General features: G+C 43.9%; 1 non-coding gene across 1 annotated transcript; it reads left to right on the top strand.

The window, feature by feature from the left end:
- The first annotated feature begins 918 nt into the window (after positions 1-918).
- trnar-ccu (transfer RNA arginine (anticodon CCU)) lies at positions 919-991 on the top strand. The gene has a single exon. It is a non-coding gene; the product is annotated as a tRNA-Arg (tRNA).
- The last annotated feature ends 5,746 nt before the right edge of the window (positions 992-6,737 follow it).

Consider the following 6,737-nt stretch of genomic DNA (forward strand, 5'->3'; position numbering starts at 1 on the left):
GTGTGTGTGTGTGTGTGTGTGTGTGTGTCAAAAGTTCTGTTCTGTTCGGTTCGGTTCTGTTTCAGTGAGAAAGGAGGGACTTAACATACTTTAAAACAGAATCTTCTTGAATAACAGGACAGTGAGTGTCATCCACTGAATGTGATTGTGAAAACCAAAGCCAGAATCATTTACATTTATTCACAAAACACAACACTCTTTGCTTCTCAATTTGGAATTTGTTTGCACAGATGTAGTCTCTCAAATAATTGAGATTACAATAAAGAAGGAGGGGAAACATGATGGGGAGTTATTTACATTTACAGTTATAGACTGTTAGATTCGGTTCTTTAATTGGAAGCTCAAGAATGGACCGGAGTAATTCAAGTGAAAATGAAGTGTTTATTGGTAGTCACACGTCAAAGCATATCAGCGCTGGGCTCAGTGGAACAGAGCTCCCGCAGGAAGTCCGTCAGACTGAACCTCAACTTCCGGTTATCATTTGTATTTATAGCCTCATAGGTTGGACTCACACTCGAACGAGTATGATTGGACATGAGTAGGTTCAACATGCTTCGTCATATTCTCTGGATCAGCCCAAAACAATGTGTGTGTGTGAATCTGCCCTTGCTTTCCCAATTGTTTTGTCTTCCTACTCCTGGATCACTTTAGGTCATCATGGAAAAGTACTGAGACTTATTTAATTTATAATGTCTAAGAACAAAGCCAATTTTTACAGCCGCTAGGTGGCAATACTTGTTCCAAGTCAACTTACAGTACGATTTATAACGGAGTAGAGCTAGACTGCATGAACGCATGTTTGTTGTTGAGAGCGGGAGTTATTAAAATAGGTTACTTCATAACAACACGGCCTAATCCTTCAAACACGGACATGACAAGTCCCATCTGACGTGTGTAGCAGAGTGGTGAAGCAGAAGAGCCTCAGTGGCCTAATGGATAAGGCACTGGCCTCCTAAGCCAGGGATTGTGGGTTCAAGTCCCATCTGAGGTGTGGAGCATAGTGTATGAAGCGGAAGCGTTCTGGGCCCATAACCCAGAGGTCGATGGACAGAAACCATCCTCTGCTATGAATGAATTTTCAAATCAAACTCAACATCTCTCATTAAAAAAACCTGGAAAAGATAATTCAAATTAGTTTGGTGTGCTCACGAGTGTTCTCCAAAGTCCACTTTTCTGATATAAGTAAGAAAAAATAATTATTGTGTCAAAAGACTGAAATCTTTCACTTTTGATAAATGGATTAGAGGATCGTTTACCCGATTTCTTTTTATTAAGTATGTTATTTTGAATAGTCACGTGGAAAAGGCACTGGCCTCCTAAGCCAGGGATTGTGGGTTCAAATCCCATCTGAGGTGTGTAGAAGAGTGGCGCAGCAGAAGCGTGCTGGGCCCATAACCCAAAGGTCGATGTACCGAAACCATCCTCTGCTATCTATAAATTTTCAAATCAAACTCAACATATCTCATTAAAAAAACCTGGAAAAGATGATGTAACATTCATTATCATCACAATTAACACTTGACCAACTCTGAAAACCTTTCTACACACTCTTAATTCAAACACGTTTGGTGTGCTCATGAGTGTTCGCCAATGTCCACTTTTCTGATATAAGTAAAAAAAATAATTATTGTGTCAAAAGACTGAAATCTTTCACTTTTGTTAAATGGATTAGAGGATCGTTTACCCGATTTCTTTTAGTTGTGTTTTTTATTTTGAATAGTCACCACGATAAGGCACTGGCCTCCTAAGCCAGGGATTGTGGGTTCGAGTCCCATCAGGGGTGTAGAGCAGAGTGGTGCAGCAGAAGCGCCTCAGTGGCCTAATGGATAAGGCACTGCACCAAAGCTGGGGAACAATAGTCTGAAGAAGGGGGGAAGAAGAAGAGAAAAAAAGAAAAGAAAAATGAGAAAATCGCAGGTTTGAATCCTCATTGGAACATGCATCAATTCATGCAAAATCTAATAAATATAGCTTTAAAACTGATACAAATACAATTGGTAAGAATAATAATGCAATTTGTTCTAATAATAACAATACAGAGAAGAGTATTAAACCACCACACACCTAATACTGCTTATATTTTTTATATTCTAAAAAATGTTTCTGTTAATCACTTCTCACACACTGTCTGCAATATAAGTCTGTCCCTTTCTTGTAGTTTTAATGTTGTATAAGATTGATACAATTAAGAATATTAATTGTATGAATTGAATTGTAATTTTAAATTTTCGTTCAAGAATATTGATAAAAATAAGAATGTTATATTACTATTACTACTACTGCTTATAATAATTAACATTTATATCAAAGAAATGTTTCTGAGATTCAGTTCTCACAGCCTGTGGATCTATCAGCAATACCATTATTTCCCTTTCTTGTAAATTTCATATTTGTGTGAGTTTACAAAGGTTTTCCATAGGTGTGCTAGGAAAAAACAAAGGATACTGCTGTAGAAATAAAGTTATTTTTATTTATATTTACAAAAACACTGACAAACATACACACACACACAGACACGCATGCACACGCGCACACACACACACACACACAATAACAGTCAATGAAAAGAATGAGTACATTTTTTTTTTCTGCCCTCTTCCTCTTCATCTCCTCCATCCACTGGTCAAGTGGCACAACAGCTGTCTGTGGGCAGTAAATGTGGCCATAATACTGGCTGTGGCCAGTATCTTTGTTGCGGGGCTGGTGGCACAGACTACACTTGTTTTTCTCCACAGTGCGGACATAGGGCTTACGAGCAAGTGGTGGAGAGGGAATGGGTCCAGCAGGAGCAATCTGCCGGACAGCAGGAACTGGAGTCGGACACACAAAAACAAATGGGCCAGAGGAAGGACTGGGGTTGGGGATGACCGGTGAAGGAGCAGAAAGGTGTGAAGGTGTTTGGATCATGGTGGGACATGCAGGACTGGGGTTGTGGACAACAGGTACGGGAGCGGGATCAGCAGGGAACAGCTGCCTTATCTGGAAAGCCTTGGGACGAACTCCAGACTTGTGCCACTGGTTCAAAGTTGTTTGATTGACCTCAAACAATTGAAGGGTTGTGTTCTCCATAACAGTCCCATTGCCCAGAACCAGCTGGCGGATCTTGCTGTAGTCCCTAAGAATTAGGGTCCACCTTGTTACCGCCTGATGTCCCATTTTTTTGGGGCTCCTGTGAATATCGCACAGTTTAATAAAGATGGACTCTACCAGACGGCAACTGTCTGGCCAGTGGGCAGGGGATCCTGTTGATCCCAGGACACAACGGGTCATGCAGTCAACACCAGGCGTGAATTCAGGTTTGGGTTTTGAGCACCTGAAGCGCCCTGTCGTAAGGCGTACCTGGTGCCGCGCAGCGTACGCCACTCTCCGCTGGTCATATGGCAGTAGGTTTTGCCAAAGGGCAATTATATTGCTGGTATGCTGGTGGCTCAGCGTTTGCCCACTTTCCATGCGTAGCCCCACCAAGTAGTCTGCCAGACTGTCCACTCTGTCCATCCCTGGCACACTGCGATCATCCACAGCCTGGTAAAATATAACAATGGATCAATGTCAAAAAAATATACAATATCACAGGGAGACGAAAAACACAATTATCACAATGTAATTGTCACAAAAAGTCTTACCATCGGTTGCTCAGGCACCGGTTGCGCTGCTGGGGGTGCAATGGCTGCAGCATCACAGACAGTAAGGGTGGTCGAGAGAGGAAGGATGAGGCGGAGGTGGTTGTGGAGGATGGAGCAGAGGCGGCCTGGGTGGTAATTGTGGAGGTGGACCAGAGGTGGCGTAACGGCTCATTGTTGAGGTTGGTCCATAGCTGGTGAATGTGGTCATTGTAGAAGATGGACCATGGGCGGTGACAGTGGCCATCATGGATGATGGAGCAGAAGGCACCGTGGTCATCCAGTCGAAAGACTGAAAAAAATGTCACGTCAAAACATGTTTATGGATTTGTTTATGGATTATGATTTTAATCGATTTACTCTTTAGATGGTATACATGTTATATTGTTTGTTTCTATTTTTTTCTTCATTGAGCTATTCAAAGAAAGTTTCAAATTCAAATTCAAAATTTATTTATATAGCACATTAAAACAGCCTCAGCTGACCAAAGTGCTTCACAACAGCAACTGCATCACAAGAGAGTCATCAATAAAAGCAATAAGAATGACTTATCATCATTACAGATAAAAATAAAATTTAAGATAAAATTAGCAATAAAATAACAATAACAATAAAAGTAGCAAGCCAAGGTGAACTCCATTTCAGCTAGTGGAAGGCCAGGGAAAAGAGATGTGTTTTCAGTCAAAGTTAGTAGTGCTATACAAATAATACTACATGTACTGTTATTATTAAGAATAGTTACCAGTTCTGTAGTCTGGACAGTGGCAGGAGTGCTGGCTACACTGGTCGTGGCAGGTGATGAGCCATCGGACGGGTCCAGCATCTCAATAGTAGGATCCAGGTTGAGGTCCAAACTGCCGTCTCCAAAGCCCTCGTCCTCCAACTCTTCCTCTGTGCCCACATCCTCCAACAGCTGGTCTGTTGCCTCAGAGTCAGGATCCACGTCCTGCAAGGCCTGTCCTGTTTGGCTATGCAGGTAATCTACACCTAGGAGTTTACCTGGGACAGATGTTAGAACACAATAGAAGGAAATCAGTAAAAATGAATATGTGAATTTATGAATACAAGTGCTTTAAAGCCAAAACTCACCAGTATAGACAGATGGTGGCTGAAAAGATGGTATAAGCCGTCTTCCAAGCACCAGAGCACCGAGGGTGTTGGCACAGTGCACCATGTCCCCAGAGTAGCTCAAGAGGGACGGAGGTTCGCCTACCAGAGAAGCTACTTTGCGGTCCTGATTCCACCTGTTCAGGCCTTCCAGGAGTTACAGTTGGAAATTCAAACTGTTGGCACTTGTTCCTTTGGATGAGATGAATAACTTTAAGTTAATTGTTTTGTGTTTGGCTATTTGAAAGACATTCATTGTGTCACCTTTCATATTTCCGATGAATACTGATTTATACTGACCGGGAATGAACCTGTTCAGGTGAAGGTGAAATGACTCCAGTGATGTGGACCCCCTTGCACATCGGTAGTTGGGCAGGACAATACCCTCTTTGGTGGTGGTGCCAGTCTGTGTGTAGAGGAGCAGTCCGGGTTCATCCTGAATGCACTTCACATGCCTCTTCTGGACTTGCCAGATGTGCTACATCCTCTCCTGGTCCAAGAGAGGGACACCAAGAAGGTTTCGACCCTTTACTCCCATCAGCTCGTTGAGGAGACGCTCGATCATCAAAATGGTCTGCTGCTCTCCTCTTGTCCGCCTTCGGCAGTGCAGGGCCAATTCCTCCTTGGAGATCCGTTGGTCCACCATAGTGTCGGTGATGCCAGGGACACCTTCATGGATCAGCTGCTCCCTCTTGGCCCGCCTCAGCAGAGACACATCCCCACTGTCCCATTCAAAAATGCAGCGGGACATACACGCCATGAAAATGGGGTAAAGTGGATGTGCATCCTTCGTGCAACCAGCTGCCAGACGCCGCATGAAGTGGTAGATGTCCAGCTTCACGACCAAGTCTGGCCACCCACCAAATCGCTGCTTGAGCTTGGTCTGCCCAGTGCCCTCCCGACAGCAGTCACAGTCCACATAAAGAACTTGAGGTGGAGCCACACCTGCATCAGTGTACCTCTGGATGAGGCCAGCTGCCATTCGGTCCAGGGCAGGACCCTCTTGAGCTGTCAGAACACTGATGAGAATCTGGCCCACCTCATTTCCAACAGATGTCAGACACAAAGCTGTCCCCTTTGCTCACCCTGACCGCTTCTTTGTGATCTGTAATCACATAGAAAAGACAGCGAGTGATGCTTGATTATCTATATATGAAGCATTACTTTCATATTTCAGGTCTATACTATTACTAATGGTTTATTTTAAATTCTTTTAATATTAAAAATGTAAAAACAGTTACCTTTTTGGTGGAGTCCATCTTCAAGATGCCGCCATATGTGGACGTTATGCTGGCTTTAACGTGGTCCAGCCTGCCCAAGATATCCCTGCCATAAACAGCCAACATCCACCTGTGGGAGGGGATTGTTTCAGGCTCAGGTGGCTCCTGAAACCTCACAGAGAGCAAGCTTGGCTGGGACTTTAAGTCGGAGCAGCCAACGAGATACCGGCAAATACGCTTCAGCCACTCCTCGCTGTGGTTCTCCCGCAGCTGTCTCACCAGGCGAGAAGGGCTGTTTCCCAGGGCCCTCTCCCTCAGGAACCATATGACCCGCATGTCACAGGCATATCTGAATAAAACAAAGGAAAAGAGAGACAGACAGAGTGACATAAACATTAAAACCAGCTAATCTCAATTGTGCTTTACATGACAAACATTTGTTACTCAAGCTAAATAATCTCAGTATTCTCACTTGCGAGTTACGATCAGCCTTAATTCCAGTCTGTGGGCTAGGTCCAGCTGGTCTAAGATGGCCTTACTGGTGGAAATAAAGGCCAGTCTAACGTTCTCCCGGCACCGCTATCAAAAGGGGTAAAGCCCACCTCCTTTTCATGAATGCTGTATGAATGCATGTAGTGAGGCTTAAGATGCGTATCATGGGACACCTGCAGTTCTCTGCTGTACCAAATGAGTTATGGAAGGGAGCCAGGGGCTTGGGCTCAGTTGGTAGAGTGGAGGACTGTAGGTGCCCAACAACAGTTATCCTTAGGTTGCTGGTTCAATTCCAGCT

The sequence above is a fragment of the Odontesthes bonariensis genome, chromosome 8 (assembly GCF_027942865.1).
Source record: "Odontesthes bonariensis isolate fOdoBon6 chromosome 8, fOdoBon6.hap1, whole genome shotgun sequence".
Classification (NCBI taxonomy): Eukaryota; Metazoa; Chordata; class Actinopteri; order Atheriniformes; family Atherinopsidae; genus Odontesthes; species Odontesthes bonariensis.